The sequence below is a fragment of the Mustela nigripes genome, chromosome 1 (genome assembly GCF_022355385.1).
Source record: "Mustela nigripes isolate SB6536 chromosome 1, MUSNIG.SB6536, whole genome shotgun sequence".
Lineage (NCBI taxonomy): Eukaryota > Metazoa > Chordata > Mammalia > Carnivora > Mustelidae > Mustela > Mustela nigripes.
Window position 1 is genome coordinate 124,493,462 of NC_081557.1, and position 24,642 is coordinate 124,518,103.

Sequence of the window (24,642 nt, forward strand, 5' to 3'; positions counted from 1 at the left end):
GCCTCTCTTAATACCTCCTTATTCACCCCCCACGTAGGCTAGTCTCTGTTTCCCATAGCAATCTGAATTTCTTCATAATGTTTTTCACATTTGCAATTATCTGTTAGTCTTCCTGGTAAGTTGGAAATAAAGCTCCATGAGGGCAACGACCACATATATTATTAGCATTTTTACTTCAGCAACTAGCACAATTCAATCAATTTTGCTATTAAATGAGAATACTTGTTTTTATTTCTCTGTATGGTCATTTGTCCATTTTTTTGGAGAGGAGTTTTCAGCTTGCCTGTCTGTACCCTTTGAATATCATCTTCCCTTATTCATTTATTTCATTGGTAATGGGGAAATAACACCTAACATTACTACTAAAGTCTCTTGACACACAATGGAAAGTTGTTTTTTTTAAGTTACAAGTTAATACTGAGATGATTTTGTTACTCTTAATAGCTTATATGCGAATGGTTTGATGGGGGGAGGGGTAGAAAACCCGATAAAATAAGACATTTGAGACTCCACAAATGTCATTCATCCCCACCAGCACACGCCTCATAGCCAAGAATCTTGTGAGGCTTACATAGAACAGTTTTAGAAAACTTTGAGGCTGAGGCCAGGATATGTTGAATTTAAACATATTGGGATTTTTCATGTTGTAAAGTGGCTGATGTGGGAATAAGAACAAATGGACTTTTTCCAGAGACCACTATGAAGCAGCCCCTACACGTCTCAGGGAGAAGCCCCACTGGAAGTATAAGGGAGCCTAAGCCCTTTACTCTCCCAGAGTTCAGTAGGCATTTTGGAGTACACCTGGTTATAATTTCTGTGAACTAGGGAAAAAGGAATCTGGAATTCTAAGCTGCAGATACACAGCTCAGTAATGAATTTCTTTGGATTATGTAACTACTAATTTGAGATGAATTATTTGGAAGAGCAATTTAGCAGTTGAAGCATAAGATAGTTGAATCTTCCAACCTTGGTGTTTTCTCCAAAGACCTCTGTTTTAAGACCTCATAAGCAAAATTCTACAAAAATTGGGTGTCTCTGGCTTTAAAGTAGTGGTTTTCAAAATATGTGCTCCTCAGACCAGCAGCGTTGGCATCACTTGGGATCTTTTGAGAAATACAAAATTTTGGACCCTTCCACAGGCCTATTGAATTGAACTCAGGGGATGGAGCCAGCAGTTGGTGTTTTGGCAAGCTCTTTGGGAGATTCTAATGCAGGCTACACTTTTAGAACCACTGGTTTAAGGTATCCAGGCAAGTCATCAAGTTCAATTGATTAGATGAAGTTGTCTCTGTTATCAAAAAGAGATGCTAAATGGGTTTGTCTTCGAAGTCACTCATCATTTTGAACTTTGCATGTTTTGTTACAGATATAAAATTGACCTCCTTCCAGAATTTTCATTCTCTCTGACAGTCCTAAGATCAGCACTCTGATAAAATAACAGAAGGTGTCTCTAAGGTGATGGAGGAGACAGGGAGAGAGGAATGCTTTGTGATTTGGCCCAGCGCAGGTTTTATTATTGTTCTTTTGGCTATCTGATACTGTTTGTTTGACCAAAAATATTTTAATGGGCTTAAGAAGTTCTCGTTTTTCTTTACCCCTTGTCATTTATTTTGTTAAAATAAAAAAGTCTGAAAATTGTAGTGGGGAGCGGGGGGACCCGAATTTGCAGAAGCACTTTGTGGCAACTTGCGTCCATCATAATTAACAGTGGTAAAGAGGGTGAAAGGGGAACTACCTTCCTTTTGGTGAGAGGTGCTACTTTGACCATTACTGAAAATGTATCTGTGGGAAAGTAAAAAGTGTTCAGGATTTTTTCCTAAAAATGCATGGACAGTTACAGGAAAGAAAGTTCGTGCAGCTTCTGACTGTGACCCTGTTGATGATGTAACAGGTTACTGTTTCCCCGGACTTTTAGTAGCCTTTAGAATCAAGGCTGCTTATTAGTGGTTGTGTTAAGTATAGGTTTTCTTTTTCTTTACCAAAGTAAATGCTGACAGTGGTAAAGTAAGTCATCTAACTGTGGTGCCTAGACCATTCAGTTGCTAGCTGTTGATATTAACGTGCTTTTATGGAGACTTCCTGTCATTTGGCCTTATATATTTTTTATGTTTTCACATGGCTCTTGAAAACTATCTTCTGTACTTTAAACGTAAACTTAATCAACTTGAAAGGCCGTAACAAACCTGAGCTTGAAATTCTGAGATTTCAATTTTAATCTTTAAAGTAACACCCTAGAATTAGTTTCCTGTGCTTTTATTTTCAGCGTAATGGCTCCCAGCTGTTAAAATTCAAATACACCTAAAATCCTCTTCACCTGTTGGCCGAGAGTTTTGACTCTTTGGCTGCCTCAGTCACCATGAAATTCGTGGCTTGCAAAATGTTATCTTAGAAAGTCTTTTTTGTGTCTTGACTATATCAATGTTGATACTCTGATTGTGATGTCCTGTAGTTTTGCAGGATGTCACCATTCGAGGAAACTAGGTAAAGGGTCAACAGGATTTCTCTATTATTTCTTATAGCTGCATGTGAACGAATCTACAGTTACCTTAATTTAAAAAATAGGGATCTGCACAAAAGCCCCTTCTTCAGCTCATGACTCAAATCATGCTAGAGGTTTTCCTTAAGAAAACCATTGTATTTCAGTGAATGCAGGAGAGGTGCTTTATGCACATGGGTTATTTTCTACACAGGTTACTAAAAAGACATATACTTGGGGACTGAGATTTAATAAAATTGATATTTTAAAAAACCAGAAATGAAAGTCTTTTTTTAAAAAATGTTTCTTCATACTGCAAATGTGTTTTCACATGAGCCAATGATAACAAAAACTTAGTTCCAAGTAAAGTTTTTTTTTTTAGGCTGTGTTAGTATACTCATTTGGAGGAATGGAGAAGTACTGACTTTTCCTTCAGGTTTATCTGAGTGGTGATTCATAGGAGTCTGATAACTGAAATTGTAAGCTACATAAACACATCTTAATTAGTGTTCTGAAGATTTGGAATTAATTAGTTAACAATATTAACTATAAAAATTTAAATAATGCATTTTGACTTGTGTATTAGGGTTCTCCAGAGAAACAGAACAAATTGGATTTATATATATATATATCTACCTAGATATATATTTAGATAGATATAGATAGAAGAGATTTATTATAGGAATTGACTAACACCAGTATAGAGACCAGAAAGTCACATGATCTGCTGTTGAAAAGCTGGAGAATCAAGAAGCTGGTGGCCTAAGTCCCAGTTCTAGTCCAAAGGCCCGAGAACCGGGAGCATTGATCTCTGAGGGCAGATGGGTGTCCCGGCTGAAGTGAACAAAAAAAAGCACATCTGCCCCTCCCCTACCTCTTTGTTCTTCAGGTATTGAGCAGATTGGATGATGCCCACCTTGCTTTAATGAGAGTAATCATCTTTACTCTGTCTGCTGATTGAATTGCTAATCTCCTCTGGGGACATCCTCACAGACACAGCTGGAAAAAAAAAGATGTCTTACCAGCTATCTGGGCATCCTGTAGCCCAGGCAAGCTGACATATAAAATTAACCATCATACCTCATAATTTCTGCATCTAAATTTCTCTTCATTTAAACATTTACGACACATACACACCTCCTCGAGAACCGTGTTTTGCCCAAGAAGCGCTGGTGTATGATTACAGCACAATTCGCTAAATCCAACAGTAGAAGTCTGGACAGGGGTTGCAGCTGACTCTTAAAAGCCTGAGAGTGGCCACAAAAAGGCTCAGTGGACTCTAACACACCTGGACGTAGTGTTCCAGTCTATGTGATGGTACGGATATATATGTATATTTCATTGTACACAGGATTTAAATCCATTTGTAAGGACACACACAGAAGGTAGAAAGTATTCTGAATAAAGTAGACCAGGGAAAACAAATTGAAATGGAAGGTCAAGACTAAGAGGAAAATCAGCACATAATGCATTCATTCCATGAGGGTTACTATGATAGATACACAGCTATATATAGTTACTGTATGTTCCTGTTATAGTCTGGGTGGTTCTCTAATTCTTCCGGAGGGAGAGAGATGTGAACAATATTTAGATGGAGGAAGAATGCTTTGAAAGCTGTAAGAGGTACTTTCTAACCTGTGAAGGGTGGGTGGTGGGGAGAAACTTTGAGGCCCTTTGCAGAGGTCAGCTGCAGCTGGGATACCCTGGGGCAAGAATGTCCCTGCCATTGTTGCTGCCCTTCCAGAGTCTGCCCAGGGCTCCATTCTGTTTGATCACTAATCCTCCTTCTCTACAAGTTCAACACACACCAAGTGGACATGGAGTTTGGATGCTGAGTTTTTTTCCAACCAACTGTCGTTGGCCTTTGGCTTGTGTTTGATAATTTCATCATTGTCATCTACCATATTACTAGAAATAGATGAAGTAATAGAATTGTGAGTAGGATTTCATACTCAAATCATTTAGCAGATTCCGTATTCTTAAAGTTCAAATGTGAAGTTAATTCTGATTTTTTTTCTTTTTCCTGAGCAACTGTTTTTAGTGCATTATTTGGGGCATTGGTTTTGTGCTGTTTATTATTTGATGAACATATGATGAAAAGTTATAATAGTTACTATATGTTGCTTTTACAGAAGTTGTAAAAGACATAAATTGAGGCAAATATCTGGAAAATTATGTGATTTGTTTCTGGATGGGATTTTTCTGTTGGTAGATATACTCCAATTTGAAATATTAAGAATATACAGATTATACAAAGTATTTTTTTCATCATTTTGCTTCCCTGACCATTATCTTCCATTTCATTCTTTACCTACCTCTGCAACATTAGGTGGGCAAGAGAAGGTATTTTCAGGTCTTTCTGATTCATTCAAAATTCGACACTCTTCCCTCCACCACTTCTAGTTTATTAGGGCCGAAGGACCACTGGCCAGCAGTTGTCATAAACAAAACACAAACAACCATGGCTGATGAAGAAAAACGGTTTCAAAAACCATAAAAAAGTTCTTCATAATAAATGAAAGAAATAGTGTATATAATGATTGCAATTGTATAAAAATAATAAATTAAAAGGAAAAACTTGGCTTCCAAGACTAGAGTTGGATGAAATAATGAGACCTGTGAGTTGTGCTTTTTGGCTTATTGTCCCCGCATGTAGAACATCCTCATACAATGATTTTTTTTTTTTTTTTTTTTTTTGTAGGTTTGGGAATGTTTTATGTGGTTGGGGGAGGGGAGTGACCTGTGATTGCCCACATATTGAAGTGCCTTGTGCTCTTAATGGATACTTGCAGAAGTGAGAGAAACAGAAGGGAAGGTTGGCTTATGTAATGCTCTTAGGCTGAGTAAGTATCTCAGTGTGTAGCCTCCTTGGTACTAGATATCAAAAGGCTTAAACCAGACTGGAGATTTCTTTCCCCAAAATGTATATCTCATTCCTTTGTCTTTTTCTACTTCAAAATACAAATGTTCTGAAAAACTCAGCACCATGCCTTATAATCTTGAATTAGCCAAATGATCAGATCTCTGTCGATTGTTGGAAAAATATTTCTTTGGGGAAGAGATGAGGAAGGAAAGAGAGGATGTTTATTTCAAAGAGCAGAGCTTAGGTACTTTGGGTAGCCGTAGGGTGCCACGAGCACTACATTAAAAATCTCAGAGGCCCTGAAAAATAGGAGAGCTAAGAAAGAAAAAAAAAAAAAAAAAACCCGATTTTGTTAATTTGCCAGCATGGCTGGGGATTAGTGTCATTTTTAGATATTGGTGTTAGGACCGATTTGAAAGGCTGCAGACTTCTGTTTCCCCCTGAGTTTAGTCTGGCATGGGTTTCCACTGTGTCAACAGCGATTCTTCCCCATGTGTGGGAGGTGGGCAGATAAACACTTAGCATGCTGCTTACCCTTTCCACTTTCCTCATTATCAGTGCCCTCGACAGGATTTCTCCATTCCTGTGCCCTTAGCACCAAAGCCCTTGATACTCTCTTCCGGGTCTGCTCTTCATAAATCTGCTGTGAGTGACAGGAGCTATATAACTGGAAGTAATTGTAAATTCCTTGAAAAAAGATCTAGAGTTTAGAAAACATGGGCCATGTTTAAATAAGAAGATTCAGGGCAACCAAGGACTGTTGGGCAGATTTTCCTCCAGTTCTTTGTATCATCAGCTTTATGCTCTGGAATCTCCAGCAGACCTTACCAGGGAAGATTGGGTTTACATCCTCCATCACTACTACCTCAGTTCTAGCACGGCTCCCCAAGATACACTGCTGTTCTTAGTTCTGAACCTTTTTGCGCGAAGGAAGCAATTCTTATCCAAGTAGTGGTTTGACGTCTAGAGTCACATCACCTTCCCCCGACCACCTGCCTGCTTGCCTTTATGGGATATTCGGTCACAGTAAGGCAAAAGGAGAGCCTGTGATTTCTGTAAGTGGTTTTGGGGCAGCTTTTTGTAAAGTAAAAGGAAACATATATAAGACAACAGGGCGGAATTGTCTTGGGTGTTTTTTCCTTCATGTTTCTCTGTCATTTCCCTTACAGTTATGTCTAGCTAGCTCTGTAGCAGATATAGCAATATTTTTTTTTCTGTGACAATGTCTTTCCTTGAGTATGGAAAAAGTTTAGCACATGGTAGTGTGCCAGACAGTTAAGTATGGTGATCAAGGTAGGAAACAGTTTTGGGTAAGTGCTTTTGAAACAATACAACCTATAGCTTTTAAATAGGAAAAGGAAACGCTAATTTTAAAATGAGCTATGTAGAAAAAAAAAATTGATGGGAGCGTGTCACAAGGACACAGGAGTCAGCCTGAAGGGGGCTGCCCGTGGCTTCATCAGAGAAAATTTGATCAACAAAATAATTATGGACAGAAAATAATTATAAACCATTTAGGGATAAAAACAGGAATCCTGAAGATAAATAAATGGAGAGAAAGGGGAAGGGCTCTTCTTCACGGTAGGTGCCAGTCGCTGACTGTGGTGAGTGTGGAGTGGAGTTCTTTAGCATATTCAGGACAAATGAGACAATTTAAAGCAGATATTTATATCTCTTTAGGTGTCAGTTTAGAACATGGTTAAGAGGAGTCTTGGATCTGAAGGTCTGGACTAAAATTTGAGCACTTGGTATTTTCAAACTTGGGCCACTTACTCGTCCTCTTTGAATCTGTGTTGGCTAACCTGTGAGACAGGGTGCGATTAAATCTACTTTCCAGGGTAGTGGCAAGGACTGAATCAAGTAATGCATGTGAAAAGGCTCTATATACCTTCTTGAAGCATAACATGGCTGAAGTAAGGAACATAACTTCTGTATACAGCTGCAGAGTAAAATGAAATTCATACTGTAAGTAAACTTCCACTAAAGAAATTTTTGGAAAACTAACGACAATAGTTGCAATGTTAATAATAGTAACAGTGAAGATTAAAATAGTTACTTTTTATGCTTGTCGCATGCCAGGCACTGTGCTTGTCACATCCCATGTATTCTCATTTAATACTGACCACAACTGCAAGAGGTAAAGGGACCAAATGGGCCACGGAGATGCACTTACACAACTTGTAACAGGCCAGCTGGGATTCAAATTGAAGTCTAACTCCAGAATTCATGCTGCTAACCACTACATTGTACTGCTTGCCAAAAGAGGTAGCTTCCCCCCCCACCCTTTAATTAGCTTTCTCTTTTTGACGAAGGAGCAGAGCATCACCTGCTCTTCGTAGCAGAGCAAGTGGTCTGAACTGTATGCGGGCTGCCTGAAGTCAGGGTCCGGAGCAGTAGAGTGGGTCCACTCGTGGCTTCAGATGTTTATGGAGGCTTTATTTGTGTTTATTTCCCCCTTTATGTTATCTAATCATCATTAGATAACAAGTATCTGTTTCATGGAATATACTTAATGGGATCAAATTTGAACTCGGAAGGAGAACTAATTACATTCAGCGGGCAATTACAAATTAAGCCGCATTGCCTGGTGCGAACCCTGGGGATGGTCATTTACATATCAATAAGGTCTAATAGATGATTAGGCACACTAGGCCGCCAGCGCTGCCTGCGCAGTGGTAACTGCCCTTCACAGAGTGCCGTCGTGGCGCAGGAGCCTGCCTGTGCAACACACGGTGGTTAGGAGCCGAGATTCTGGAGCCAGATGCCTAGGTTTGAATCCTGTCTCCACAGGTTGCGGGTTATATTCGTGCAGGCAAGTTAATCTCCGTACCTCAGTATCTATTTTTATAAAGTAGAGGTAATGACAGTGAAAGGAGTTCTTCGTACAGCACTTTCATAGAGAAGCAGTGTGTAAATGTTAAACATGAAAATCTGGGAGAAGAGCTGTTATTTCCATTTTACTTGTAAGGAAGTGAGGTTCTGATAATTGGCTAGTAAAGAATTGAGCAGGAATTCCAATTTCGGAAGCCAAAAACTAAAACCGGCCTCTAATTGTTGTTCTATTTCATCTATACCTTCTGAAGGATTTTTTTCCTCCTGGTATTTTTAGCTTACACTCTGAAGTTCTTCTTCCTCTCACAAATTCTGAAGCTCTAATAACATAGCACCTTCCTTCTGTGTTAGTTAAGCAAATAAACATTTGGCAGAGGGAAGGAACCTGGGCTGAGTAGGGAGAGAGGAGTCAGGGAGGGAGGCAGCATTTGAGAGTGGGGCTGCACGGAGCTGTTGGGGGCTTGGGTCGTTCTCTCTACAGAAACGGGGGAGAACTTATACTGCCCAGTTCAGACAGCTGGCACTCGTGGCAGTCTTGATCCAAAGCTAACGCATGATACCTTGCCACCTGACCAAAGTGTGGACACTTGATAAATTTTCTTGTTAGGTTTGTGTAAGGCCCTGCTGGTCTCTTCTGTATCCTTCTCATTTTAGTCTGTGTACCTGAGAATTAGAACTGGTACTATATAGTATTTTAGGGGTTGGACGAATGATGTGTAGAAATTTGATGTAAGGTGATCAAATTGAAGTTCCAGGTTTCACAGCCACTAGAGACATAGGGTGAGAAAATGCCCACAGCCACTCCTCATTGCCCTGCATCCCAGCTCCCAGGCAGTCTGACTTAATGTCTCTGGGATGAGGCACAATAATCTGCCTTTTTAATGTTTATAAGATTTTTAATTAATCTACTTGAGAGATCACAAGTAGGCAGAGAGGCAGGCAGAGAAAGATGGGGAAGCAGGCTCCCTGCGGGGCTCGATCCCAGGACTCTGAGATCATGACCAGAGCCGAATGCAGAGGCTCAACCCACTGAGCCACCCAGGCGCCCTAGTCTGCGTTTTTAAACAAGTATCTTGCTAATCCAAATGCAGATAGTCTGAGGACTTTGAGAAAGATTGGTCTATATTAATTGCCTTATAATAAATAGTTAAGGAATAGTAATATAATTCACATACATTAATTGAAAAAATAAAAATCTATTATATGCTATACACTGAATGATACAGCAGGAAAAAAAAAAAACAACCTCACATCTGTCCTCTAGGGGCTTAGGGTTTGGGTGAGGTAAAGTCAAATTAGCAATAAAATGTAACAGATGCTATGGTGGAGGTCTCTTTAAACAACAGTGGGGCACAAAGAGGAATTCATTTTTACTGGGGGTGAGTATTAAAAAACAAGAAAGGCAGAATAAAGCAGATAACATTTAGAACTGAGACTTGGAAATAGGGTCAGGTGAGCAAAGGTACAGAAGTATGAAACTAGCAGAAAAACTGCAAGAAGCCTGGAATGGCTGGGCGGAGAGAGGGCGGGAGGACATTTACCCCCAAAGATAGGTTGGCATGGGAATCTGAGCTGCGTCATGAAGTCACAGAAGATGTACCATGGGTGCATAATCTCACAGATAAGATGTCTTTCAAGGAAATCAGCTGTAGTATACCAAAAAGAGCCCTGGCTTGGAATTATCTACGAAGTTGAGTTCTCAAAGTTGAGTTAGATATAGGCTACTTTTAAGTAAATTTAACATTCTTTTTCTTTTTAAGCTTGAAGATACTGTTACTGATGATAATTCATTTCTCTGCCTGTAGTCAAACTGTGTTCACCTATTTGTTTTGTATTAAGGTATTTGTACTGAAGACTAATTGATACGTTCCTAGAAAATAGGTACTGTGAAGTTACTCACTTTAGGCAGAACTGTCTTAACTTTTAAAAAGATGTTCTCCCAAAAAACTAAACAGAGTACCGGAAAGAGAATTTTAATGATGACTTCCAGAATCTCCTTCTAGTTTTACAGGCTGAGCAGTGCGGTGTGGTGGTGATGAGCAGGCCTTGATTCAAAGCCTGGCTCTCACCACAGCAGCTGTGGTGACCTTGGGTGTGTTACTGACCCAGGCCGAGCCCGCTTCCTTGTCAGTTGGGAAGATTCAGTGGTCTCATGAACTCCGTGTAGGCAGGGATAGTGGCTGTCCCGCTGACTTCCGCACTGGCCGTGCCCTGCACAAGGCCTTGCCTATAGTCGGTATTTGATGGGCGTGTATGTACTGCTTAGTGAACATTCATACTATTTCACCTTATTGTCTTATTGTTGCCTCACCACCACTAAGCAAACAGAGAGAGAAAATGCCAGCACTCAGGGATTTGGGGCTATATGTTTTACTAAAATTTAACCTTGATTAAAGGTTCTGAGAATCTTCAGTATGAAGTTTCCCTGACACCTTCTGAAGTGAGGAATTTCATTTAGTAAATGAACTGTGAACTTTTCAATGGTCTTCCCCTCGCCACTACTCACTTGAAATGTTTCTGTTTAGAAGGTCACCGAGCCACTGAGCACACACCGTATCTAGGGGCATCTGTCTAGTACAGATACTGTACAGGGGACAGCTGCTCCGGCAGCATCACCGTCCCTTGTTTTCGTGGGGGAAGGGCAGCACTGGCCTGCTTCTTAGGCCATTCTTCGGTTAGCCCTGGGTCACCTTCCTGCTCTTTAGGTGACCTCCCCGAGGCATCCTGAGACCCAACTGAGATGGGGTCTGGTGCTGAATTTTATACACGGGAAGCCCCAGATACACATAGAGCAGCTCTATCATCAGTCAGAAGACCTGTGGAATGTAGGGCAAGAAGGTCCTTTAGAATTCAAGTTCCTTGCTTTTTTGAGTGAAGAAGTTGAGACTCTGAAAAATTAAATGATTTGCCCAAAGTCAGAAAAGTAGTTATTATCCTGGCCAGGGCTGAACTCAGATGTTCTATTGCTTAAATGCCTTTTCCAAGTCATCAGAACTCAAAAGCCTTTATGTACCACTGAGTAGCATCTAGCTTGTTGGTCATCATGTGCATGTGGGCAAATGTAGGCAAGGGTCTGGCCTCTTTGTTACCAAAACTCTCATGCGTGTTTAAAAAACAAAACAAAACTTGTTCACCAGCATCTGATGGGTCACAGTTTAGGTAGAGATTTGTCAGCCTTCGTCTCATTACTAGGCTACCACTGACTTGGGGATAGAATTTCAAGCAGGGCTTCAAAATCTTGAAAAAGCTCACAAACCTAGGGGGTGTGCATGAATGCTTTCCAGAGCTCAGCTCCTCTGTCCAATTTTAGCCGTTTCTTCTTCATGCCTTTTCCTTGTGCCTGGCAACACAGGAAAACAGAGTCCAATAGCAGAATTACAAATGTCTCCTGAAACTCACTTCCTGAAACTTTCTTAGTTTGGTTTTCCTGTAGACTGAGAAAGGGATTTTATTTATTTATTTTTTTTAACTGAAAGAGACGTCTAAAAACTTAGAAAAGCAGAGGTCCATCTCTGGGAGGAGGCAGCCATCTGACTTTTCTCCTCTCTTGCTTCGTTGGGAAGAAAAGGGAAGAGAGCGTCCTCCTTTCAAAGACATACAGCAATTAGCGATTTTTATGTGGGTGGAAGGAGGCATTGTGAAATTGCCTAGGAGTCCTCCCCCCTTCCCCCAAATACACCTCAGGAGGTGGTGTGAAGCCAGTCAGGGTTCTTACCAGGGTTGGGACTCTTAGAATATAGGAATGACCCAACACAGTCTGATTTTTAAATGATTGACATAAAAAAGAAGTTTGTGTGTATAAAGAAATGTGTTTTACCATTGGGCTTCTCTTTCCAAAGAGATTCTTGCAATTCAAATTAACCAGGAGCAGCCCTGGAAAGAGAAGCCACAAACTTGAGTCATTGTTTGAAATTGCCAAGTAGGAGTAAGCTTTTCAGTGCACCAAAGAAAACTTGGTTCCCCAGAAGAGTCTGTGCTTCCATTATCTGTTCTCCATAAAATAGAAGTAGCCTGAAACATGGAAAGAAATATTAGAAGAAAGATGTTTCTCATTCTCTCTGCCTTCCTGTTCCTGACCTGAGTCAGGCCTAGAGTTTGCAAATCCTGTTTTTTTCAGCTAGTTCATCCAACTCTTGCCTAGGAAATAAGAATTGTACGTAGAAGATGCATTTAAACTTGGATTATTCATCTGGATGTTCATTTTTTCCTTTTCCCCCAGTACAAAACAGCTCTCTTAATCATTCCTTAACTGAAATATTATTGAATGAAGGAAACAAGGTCTGGGGGTGGCGAGATGAAGAGATATCTGGGAGGGAGCGGCACCTTTAGGGCCCACACGGGCCAGAGGGGCCTGGGCCGGTCATCTTAGAGCAGCTGTGCTTGTAGAGCACAGCCCTGCCTCACTAAGCCCCATGTCTGTCTGCCACACTAACACTTCTCTCTGGGGCTAGCAGCTGTTCCAGATCCCAGACCCAGATCTTTCCTCTTCTGAATTTAAATAGTTACTGTTTCTAGTTTGGATGCCATATAATTTGTTGTCCACACCAGGACACTTTTGAGAGTAGCATGGGTCACCTACTAATAATCCCACCGGACGGCACCTACAAATTGGGACTGTCCCAGGCAAGCCAGAACATACAGATACCATACTTCTAAGTCTTCAAACAACGCAAATCAGATTTGATAATCATGTATTATGTATCATCAGGGAGTTAGAAGGATCGCATAACTGAACTTGCTAAATTGAACTAGAGTTTTTTCCTTTAAATTGGCTGGCCATAACTTTATTTTTGTCCAGAAAACTTCTGAAATTTATTCTACGTATCCATCCCTTAAACTGTCGAGGATATAATTTAACATTCTTAGAAACTTAGAGTCGCTGAAGCAGTAGAGCATCGTGGTTGAGAGTGCTCCATGCCTTCCTAATTCTTGACACTTCTTCTGTGACCTTAGGTCAGTCACCCTGTAAGCGCTCTTCTTTCCAAAGTGATACAACATGCTCAGCGTGGGTCTGGGCTTAGAGCAAACATCTGCGGTGACTGTGGTGTGTTACTATAAATTTTGTGGAATATTGATGATCACCTAAAATTGACTTGATGAGTGTCTCTTTCTACGTAAATGCTCTTAGAGTCTGTTCTGTATTTATTTGTCTCCCTTCTTACCGTCCCTGGTCACTTTTATGCTGTAGTTTTCTGAGATACTAATAACTGGTTAAGAACTGTGACACTGAGTCAGTAGGAAATCCATGCATTCAGACTTTGGGGTACCACCACCCACCCCAGCATAGTGCCATTCCGGGTACTCAGAGCCGTAGGTAACTTGGCATGTCTCCTTGGAGTATCAATTTTACTTGATTACAAGTTATTTAAAATATCACCTTTGTGTTTGATAAGTAATAAGGTGTAGGGCATAAAATATGTATGAATTTGGTTAGGTGAAGAAAAATTTCAGTGTAATTTCACAATTCCAGTGGAGCTGCTGGGATCCCACATGAGTTCACTTTCTGTCACTGGTGTTTACTATGGTGAAAAATGTTGAAAAACACACAGAAACATCTTTCAGATTCTGAGGCTAATGTGAGAACACTGGTGGCAGCCATTTTATTTTTTATTTTGTTAGAAAAGTCCTCTTTCAAGTGGAAGGGCACCTAGGTGGCTGTCAGTTAAGCATCTGACTCTTGATCTCAACTCAGGTCCTGATCTCAGGGTTGTGAGTTCAAGGCCCGTCTTGGGCTCCACACTGAGCATGGAGCCTGCTTGAAAAAAAAAAGGTGCATAGAATATTTACCTTGGAGTTCTGCTTACTAACTTTTAATGGCCCATTCGAGACATTGCATATCTTAAATGTTATTGCTGCTTTAACATGGAGCTTTCTTGCAACTCTTTACTTCTGATATCTTCAGTTGGTTTTCACCCTAGGAGCTGGTATGTCTGATAACCAACTGGAATTCCTTTCATGGTTGGGGATTCTGCATGGGGAGCTACGCATTATATAGTGCCAGAAGTAGATATAGTAGGATAAAGCTGTTTTAGTTGGGTATTAATATACTATTGAGCTCAGAGTAATGGCTCCAAAACTTTGAAGATGGGATTCAAAAAAGGAATCGATAATAAAACATTTTAGGCATGTTTAAAAATTGATAAAAGACTCTCTCTCTCCAGCCCTTACTATCATCCCCAGGCAACTACTGCTCTGAGTTCTGTCACCATACATTGGTTTGCATATTCTAGATTTTATATGCATGGAATTAACAATATACACTCTTTTTCTTTTTTAAGGATTTTATTTATTTGAGAGAGAGCAAGAGCAAGCATGAACCAGGGGAAGGACAGAGGGAGAGGGAGAAGCAGGCTCCCCGAACCTGATATGGGGCTCAATCCCAGGACCCTGGGATCATAACATGAGCCAAAGACAGATGCTCAACCCACTGAGCCACCCAGGTGTCCCTATACTCTTTTTCTGTCTGACTTCTCTCAGCATATTTTGAGATTCATCCATGTTGTTGTATGAATCACTATTTCATAACTTTTTATTGCTGAGTAGTAGTTTACTGTAGTGATATACCATAATTTACTCGTTTGGTTTTCAGTGGATATTTGTTTCCAGTTTTTGGCTATCACAGATAAGACACACACATCTATATGGATATGTTTTCATTTTGCATGGGAGGATTTGCATTTCTTCGAAGGAAAATGGCTGGGACATGTGGTAGATACGTTTAATTTTATGAGAAACTGCCAAAATGTTACCCAGAGTGGTTGTGCCACTCTACATTACAGCCAGCAATATATGAGAATCTCTATTGCCAACACTTGGTATGGTCAATCCTAATAATTAAAAATTTATTGTGGTAAAATATATGTAACGTAGTACTTATTACTTTGACCATTCGTAAATGTACAATTCCATGGCATTAAATAAATTCAGTGTTGTTTAACTATTATCACTGTCATTATCACTATTATCTTTTAATTTTTTATTTTTTATAAACATATTTTTATCCCCAGGGGTACAGGTCTGTGAATCGCCAGGTTTACACACTTCACAGCACTCACCAAAGCACATACCCTCCCCAATGTCCATAACCCCACCCCCCTTCTCCCAACCCCCCTCCCCCCAGCAACCCTCAGTTTGTTTTGTGAGATTAAGAGTCACTTATGGTTTGTCTCCCTCCCAATCCCATCTTGTTTCATTGATTCTTCTCCTACCCACTTAAGCCCCCATGTTGCATCACCACTTCCTCATATCAGGGAGATCATATGATAGTTGTCTTTCTCCGCTTGACTTATTTTGCTAAGCATAATACACTCTAGTTCCATCCATGTTGTCACAAATGGCAAGATTTCATTTCTTTTGATGGCTGCATAGTATTCCATTGTGTATATATACCACATCTTCTTTATCCATTCATCTGTTGATGGACATCTAGGTTCTTTCCACGGTTTGGCTATTGTGGACATTGCTGCTATAAACATTCGGGTGCACGTGCCCCTTTGGATCACCACGTTTGTATCTTTAGGGTAAATACCCAGTAGTGCAATTGCTGGGTCATAGGGCAGTTCTATTTTCAACATTTTGAAACTTTCTCATCACCCAACAAAAATTCTGTACTCATTAAACAATAACTACTTTTTTCTTCTTTCTTCCAGCCCCTGATAACTAACCTCTGTTCGACTTTTATAGCTATGAATTTGTCTATTCTAAGTCCTTCATATAAATAGAATTAAAATCTTTGTTCATTTGTGTCTGACCTATTTCACTGAATACAATGATTTTAAGGTCCATCTTCTTTAGCATAGAGTCTGCTCATATATTTTGCCTAATTTTTAATTGTTTTGCTTGTTTTTTATTAATGAGTTTTGAGGTTCTTTATTCAGGATACAATCCTTTATCATCTATGTGATTTGCAAGTATTTTCTTTGAGTCTATGGCTTGAATGTGTCAGTGTAAGACAACACTTCAAAATAAATATCCTCAAACAAACATTTGGGGGAAAAGTCAGAAATTCAGAAATTAAGTACATAAATGGACAGAAATTGGAAGAAAATCAGTGAGAGTGATAGAACTCAGAAAATAAATGTTAAGACGAAGCCACTTCATAAATAAAGAGTAAATTACAGTGTGCCAACGGGAGAATAGATTCTTAATAAAATATCAGAAGATTTACTGAGGAAGGCAAAGAAAAAAACAACTAAAAATGAGTGGGAGACTTGGAAAGAGGGAAAAAGGGGTCTGAGAGAAAGCAGTTGGAATGGACAACAAAGAAGATCTAACATATGTATAGTTGGAGCTCCTAAGTTCTTAGAGATCGTGGAACAGAAGTTAGAGAAAGCCTAAATCTACATATTGCAAGGACCCACCAACTACGTGGGAAGATTCACCTATAGGGATAAACTTTGAGACAAACCTAGTAAAGCTATATTAGATTTGCAAGACAGAAGTCAGAGATCCTGAAGGCCTCCAGGCAAGAAGAACACATATAGTTTGTACAGGCAAGAACATGCTGAAATCAGACTTTTTGAAAGCATCATACAGAAATTGGCAACAGTGAAAAAGCGTTTCAGGAAGCTTAAGGAAATCAAAGGCAAGGCAAGCTATCTTTCAGTATCAAGACTACAGAACGTTTTAAATATATGTGTGAATACTGTTACACTGAGCTCTTCTTGAGAAATATGGTGGGGTACCTTTATTCTTTATTCATTTAAGAGGTGACTGAGGAAAATTTGGTGGTGAAGTTGTAGAGATAAGGCAAAAGTAAGAATGCTAATATGGGTGGAAAATAAAATGTAAACCCTAGATGTTCTGACAAGAGTAGAAAGAATGCACATTTAAAAATGGAATAGAAGAACAGAAAAAGAGGAAAGTAGAGTAAGATAATTGGTTGTTTAGATAATAGATCAGAGTCAGATGCTACCATTTAAAACTTAGCAACTGGGAAATACAGTTAAGGAATGAACAAAGAAGATGCTAAAAGTACAAATACAAAATAATCATGCAACAGAAATACAAAGCTATCTTCAGAATTTCCTTTAAAATATAGAAAATAAAGAATTACATCCCATAGAGAAATATGATAAATATGTGACAATAATTATACAATAACATGACAGGAGTTGAGACCAAACCCATCATTCATATCCATAAATTAAATGGGCTTAACTCAACAATTAAAGAGATTTTCAAGTTCATAAAGCAAAACTCAGTGCTATAGTCAAGAGACCCATCCCTTCAAGAAAAAAATAAAAAAGCAAAGTGACTTAAAAAGGTTAAAAGTAAAGGAATTAGCAAAGGTCTGTCTGGCAAATAGAAACAAGAAGTATCACAGGCCTGAACCCCTGGGTCAAGTAATACATCATATGTTAATAAAAATAATTTTAAAAATAATAATTAAAAAATAAGAAGTAGGGGTTGTGGGTCTGATATCAGACAAAATAGAATTCAGACCAAAAGTATTGACACAAAGGACACTTTATAGTGAACATAGATGTACTAAATATCACAGCAATCTGTATAAAGCAGAAACTATAGGGTATGACAGCAAAGATAAGTAATGGCACCTGGGTGGCTCAGTTGGTTAAGCATCTGCTTTTGGCTCAGGTCATGATGTCAGGATCCTGGGATTGAATCCATATCAGGCTCCCTGCTCAGCTCTATGCTCAGTGGCAAGTCTGCTCTCTGCCCCACCCCCTGCTTGTGCTTCTCTTGCTCTCAAATAAAAGCTGTCAAAAGAGGTTTGCAGATTATGCCCACAGGCAAATCCCTTCTGTTACCTGTTCTATAAGTGAAGTTTCCTAACTCAACACATCCAATTTTTTACATATTATCTATGCCTTTCTTGCTAAGACAGGGGAGTTGAATAGTTGTGACAGAGGCCATATAGCCCACCAAACCACAAATACTTACTCTCTGATCCTTTCCAGTAAAAGGTTGCTGACCCCTGATACAGGAGACCTAAGTAATATTATTAATAAGGTAGCTCTTACAGTTCCCTATTAACACCGCACATTGATAACAGAAAATATATGTTCTTTCAAAGTGCAAAGAACACTCACAAAAATGTGTTGCAAAGAAAATAGCAATTTCCACAAATTGGGAATAATGCAATCAGCATTCTTATCATAATACTATAAACCTAGAAATTTAAGGCAAGTGACCCATAGGTGAATGGACATATATAAACAAAAATTACATGGTATTTGGAAAATAATGATCACCAAAAAACCTGCATATCAGAGTCTATGGGATACACTTAAACCATTGATCAGAGGAAAATTCATAGCCTTGAATACCTTTATCAGAAAAATGAAATAATAAAAATAGATTATTTTTAAAGCTTCAGTCAAAAAAGCTAGGAAAAGAACAAAGTAAGTCAAAGAAAGGATGAGGGAAGAGAGAATAAAGATGAAAAAGAGGGTGCCTGAGTGGCTCAGTGGGTTAAGCCTCTGCCTTCGGCTCAGATAATGATCTCAGGGTCCTGATTGAGCCCTGCATTGGGCTCTCTGCTCAGCGGAGAGCCTGCTTCCTCCTCTCTCTCTACCTGCCTCTCTGCTTACTTGTAATCACTCTCTCTATGTGTCAAATAAATAAATAAAATCTTTAAAAAAAAAAAAGATGAAGGAGAATGAAGATGAAATAATAAGAGAATTAAAAAAAAAAGATCAAATTAACAAATCCAAATTCTGGTTTCAAAAAAAGACCAAGGATCAGGTAATTAAGAAGAGAGGATCAGGTGAGGAGAAAGCACAAAGATATAAGAGGGGAAACAGTTATTGATAAAGAGGGTACAAAATTAACTATAAGATGACTTTGCACACCTTTATGCAAGTAAATTTGAAAACCTAGGTAGAATGGATAATTTTCCGGAAAAAGTATAAATAACCAGAATGAGCCTCAATAATCATAGAAAGTTTAAATTTATTTCTGTGGAATGAATAAAGAAAATTATTAAGGAACTACTCCATAAGAAAGTACCAAGCCCAGATAATTTAACAAGGAAAGTCAACCTAACATTTAGAGACTAGTTAGCAACATGAACTGTTCCTGAGCACAGAAATATTTATGAAGCAAGTACAACATTGATATCAAAACCTGATAACGATCACACACACAAAGAAAATTGGAACAGTATCATGTATGAATATTGGTCTAAAATTCCTAAATATCAGTTGCTAGACTCTACATCACCACCCAAGCAGGTTTTATGCTGGGAATGCAAGAATAATTAATCAAATTAATTAGATTTAAGAAGAAAAATAATAAGTATCTTCAGAAATGCTGAAAGATTCTCTGACAAAAATATAACACCTGGGTGGCTCAGGCAGTTAAGCATCTGACTCTTGGTTTTGACTTAGGTCATGAGATCAAGCCTGGAGTCAGGCTCCCAGCTCAGTGAGAGTCTTGCTGGAGATTCTCCCTCTCCCCACTCACATTTGCTGTCTCTAAATAAATTAATCTTTTATTTTTTTAAAAAAAAATTTGACACCTGTTCCTAATAACAACACTGAACTATAGGAATGAATGGATATTTTCTTAATGTAATATATATATACCAAAGGCCTAAAGTCAGCATCTTAAGGGGAAATACTAGAGGCATTCCCACCAAGGTCAAGAATAAGTCAAGGAAGTTCACTGTCTCCAGTACTTTTATTGGCCCTATTAGCCAGTGCACCTAGATAAGAGGAAACAATTGGAAAGGAAAGGAAAACTAAATCCATTGTCAGTGACATGATCATTTATCTGGAGAATTCTGTAAGAAATCAATGATAAACTAACAGACAACTAAAGAATTCAGCCAGGTAGCAGTATTTAAAAGCAAGGAAATATTAATAATCTTCATGTATAAAAATACTTAACCATTCAGAAGATATAATGGAAGAGAAAACTACATTTAATGTAGCAACAGAAAAGATAAAATACTTAGGAGTAAATGTAAATGTGAGAAGGAATTGATGAAACCTAATGCAGTGTTCTAGATTGAATTATTCATCCCCCTCCATGACTAAGCCCTAATCATACCCCTCAGAATACAAATATTTGGAAACAGAGCCTTTAAAAAGTTAAAGTGATCTCTATGAAACTAATGATGTAGTGTAAGTTGACTAATTGAATTTAAATTAAAAAAAAAAGTTAAAGTGAGGCCATTGGGATGGACCCTAATCCAATCTGACTGGTGTCCTTTTATGACACCCTGAGAGGCTCCAGGGAAATAAGCTATGTGAGGACTTAAAGGAAGAAAGTAGCCATCTGTAAGTCAAGAAGAGAGGCTTCAGGAGAAATCATCCTGCCGAAACCTTGAGCTTAGACTTCCAGCCACCAGAATGTTGAATAAATAAATGTCCGGTGTATAAGCCACTCAATCTGTGGTGTTCTGTTTTGGCAGCCCAAGCAGAAGAACATGGATAGGAACTGCAGAACATTCCTAAAAGGTGCAAAAGTAGACCTGAAGTAACCTTCCTAGGTTTTGAATAGGACATCTGAACACCATCAAGATATTCTTACATTAATTTATAAATATATTGTGACCCTAGTTCAATGACCAAAATCTCTTTTTTTTCTGGAGGTAGACAAGGTGAAACTAAGGTTGATATTGGAGGAGTAAGCATGCAAGCAGGACGTTGAATAAGAAGAACTGTGAAGGGGCGGACTAGCCCTACCATCTATTAAAACACATTTTAAAGCCTCTATACTTAACACCGTGGTTGTGGGGCACCGACTAGAATAGAATGGAATGGAATGTCTAAACATAGACCCTAACATGTATGGAACCTTATGAAAAAGGTGGTATATCACTGAGGCAGAGATGGGCTTTTTCATAAATGGTGTTGGAGCAACTGGCCAACCATTTGGGAAAATATAAAATTAGACCTATTCCTCATGGTATAAATAAAACTGAGCTACAAATGGATGAGATCTAAGTAAAATAGGAAACTTTATATGCACTAGGAGAATGATGGGTGAATTCCTCCTTACAATCTGGGTGTAGAAGAAGCCTTTCTGTGACTCAAGATCCATATGCAATAAAAGAAAATGTTGATAAATTTGATTATCAAAAACTTTTTCACATAAAGTCAAAGGACAAGTGACAGGTTGTAATAAAATATTTGTAGCATATAAAATAGCACAGGCTAAGGTCTCTAATATATATTTATATTTTTTAATGAAAAATGAAAATAGCAAAAAATGGGCAAAAGGCACAAGCAGACCATTTGCAAAAGAATATATTAAAATGCCCTCTGAAATACATGAAAAAGTGATCAACTTTTGCCGTGAGAGAAATGTAAATTAAAATTACACTAAAATACCATTTCTCACCTATCAGATCATCCAAAAAAAAAATCAAAATCTTGGGGCACCTGGCTGACTCAGTTCAGCGTCCAACTCTTGGTTCAGCTCAGGTCAGGATCTCAGGGTCATGGCCCACATTGGGCTCTGTGCTCAGCACCAGTCTGCTGGAGACTCTCTCTCTCTCTGCCCTTGCCCATTGCCCTCTCCCCTACCCCCTGCTCTTTCTAAAATAAATAAAATCTTTTTAAAAGAGAGAGAGAAAGAAATTCCTTCAAAAAAAAAAAAAATCTTGACAAAATATTCTGTCCTACGGGCTGTGGGGGTAAAGTCAGTCTCATATGTGGCAGGTAGCAATGTGAAATGGCACAACCCCTGTGAAGGAGCACTTGAGGATAATGAAGTTATAGTTTCATTTTCACCCAGTGTGGCCACTTGCAGGGATTTACCCGGAAGGTACTCCTTTAACAAACAGCAGTATATGAGCATAGGGTTATTCATTTCAGCGTTACATGTAGGGGTGAAATACTGTCAACTGCCCAGACATGGGAGATTGGTCAAAGAAACTATGGTGCTGAATTACCTGTAAAAGCAAATGAGGAAGATCTCTCTAAACTACTAGGTTAATTGTCGGGTATAGGTGAATAAAGCAAAGTGCAAAAGAGTATATAGAGTAGGCTATTTTCCTGTTTAGTAGTAAAGACAAAATAAGGAACCACAAAAGTTAAGCACATCAGTTTGACTTTTTCACAAAGAAATACAGGAAGGATAAACCAGGGGATAGAAAGAAATTGATCATCCTCTGAGGAAGTTAGGTGGGGGAACTGAGTAAACAAAGCATGATCTATAAAATAAGACGCTACACACAGCATTGGATGAATCCTAAAGACATAGTGTTGAACCGAAGAACCCCAGATACAAGAGTATATATTACTCCATTTGTATGAACACCTGTGCATTTTACTATAGATGTGTGACACCTCAGTACATTTTTTTAAAGTTTATTAAAAGATACTTGTACTGAGGCGCCTGGCTGGCTCAGCCTGTAGGGTGTGGGACTCTTGATCTCAGGGTCCTGAGTTCAAGCCCCATGTTGGGCGTGGAGCCTACTTAAAAAAATAAAAGGTACTTGTTCCTATGTCAGCAGTGCCAAAATTCATCTTATCTTACTAATCAGAGGTGAGAAAAAAGTTATTTTTCTCCTCAAGTTTATCTGTAGGGTGGTGCTTTGCTATAGTCGGTGGCACACTCCCCAGGTCATCTGCAGAAGCTGTTGATGTCATCCGCGCTGTGCACTCAGGATGGCGCTGCGCCCTGGGCCAGACCAGCGCAGCACACAGAAGAGTTACTGCAGGAACACATGTGCCAAACATGAACTCGAGGTGTACATTGCCTCCTGCTGCCACCGTCACGTGTGAGGAAGGAGAAGCAGCAAATTCCCAGTTCTAAGATTATAGGCAATATGAGTCGCTGAAATAGGGGCTCTAGTAAGTAGAATGTTTTATGTGGGGGGGGTGTCCTTTGAAGGGTCAAGAAGGAGAATGGATTCAAGGAGCTGTCTGGTGCAGCATTTGGGGGGAAGGGTTTAGAGCCCAGTGTTTACCCCCTTTTAAAGGCACTAATAATCAGACTTGAGACTACCGCTAAATGACCATGAAAGGCAAGTTGGAGAGTGGTAACTCACGCTGCAGCAGCCAAAAGAAAAAGAATCGTTGATTGGATAGGTAATTCAAAGGTATTGTGCTATTTTGGAGCCTTTGTTTATTTGAAATATAGATTTCTGTTGACATTGGGAGAGCCTTTAAGACGATTTTTTTCTTCAGCAAAATAATTTATATTTCAGGTGACTCTTGAAAGGTAGAAGGAGGAATTATGCTTTTGATGACTTAATTTGGGTAGATTCCATCACTGTGCAGTAAAGGAAACACATTTATGATACTAAAAAGATTTGTTTTTAAGGGGTCCGTTAGTGGGGAATTTATTTCTACAGAGACCATTTAAGACCTTCAAAGACCTATTTTTACGTAAAAGAAAAAAACAATCTTTAGCTCATGAATAAGTGATAATCTAAGTGTTCACAGGACACATTTTCCTGCAGAAATGGTATAAGTTATAGATAAAGTCTCTGGAAAGCCCTCAGAAATCTACTTAATTCCTAATGCCACTAAATATTGTTTCTTTGGGAGAATATATTCTGAGTTCTGCCTGCCAACAACAGTATCAGATTTTAAATCCTCTCTCCTCTGTGCAGATTTCCAAATGGGTGATTTTTCTAGCCAAGGCCATGAAAGTTGTAGTAGGGGTTCAAGGAGCCCCTACTATGTTCCCAGGAAGGAGCTATCTGAAGACTGTGGTGAGAAGTTGAGGCTCTAACCCATTTAGGGCTTGCTATCTTCCATTGACATCTTATTTATAGTGGCTTTGCCTCTAGAGGTTTCTGGAGGTTACAGACCATGCTAATTATTAACTCCTTAGCTTCCTGACATACAGAGCTTTTAGGAATGGCTTGAGCTGTTTTCTTTCCTCCTCTAATGGTGTGTGCATTTTTGGGCTTTATACTTTGAGTATCCAATTAGCAGAGTGTGGATTGTATAACCTGTTTCTTCCTTTGCCTGTTAGGTAGTGCTGAGGAGTACTGAGAAGTGGGTTAAATGCATTAATATCCTCAGAGAAAAAATGTTTTTGTGAAGTATGACGACTTGGACACAACGTGAAGTCTGTCCCACAAAACATATCTTGTCTAACTAACGACCTTCGTTGGCATTTGGATTTTATGCGGCTCCCTGTATTTATCCTCTTAGTGTTATTTACCGTGCCTCCTTTTGTTTTAAAATGAGTTGATATGTCAGTTTACAATATTTCTGGTGAATAATTCATACTATTCAATAAGTATTAACTCTTTCAATGGAAGAGCTTATCAACCAGAGGTGTGACCGTGGAACTCTCATTGATGGTATATGTTCTTAATTGTACTTTGGTTTTTAGTGAACAAAAACATTAAGAATGGGGGAACCCTAACATTTTTAACATAAAAGGTGTTTTGCAGACTTTAATTGGGCAGTTTGTCTGTGCTGCATGTCTCTTAGCCATTCTAAAGAGACTGTTAGCGCATTTATTCCTGAGTGAAAAATGGCTTTGCTCAAGTTGGCAGGCGGGCAGGGCTTATCGTGACCTTACTACAGATTTTCAT

General features: G+C 39.1%; 1 protein-coding gene across 7 annotated transcripts in view; it reads left to right on the plus strand.

Annotated features, from left to right (window-relative positions):
- SMAD1 (SMAD family member 1) overlaps positions 1–24,642 on the plus strand; it is a 74,085-nt gene that overhangs the window by 32,360 nt on the left and 17,083 nt on the right. The gene's annotated exons all lie outside the window — the stretch shown is intronic.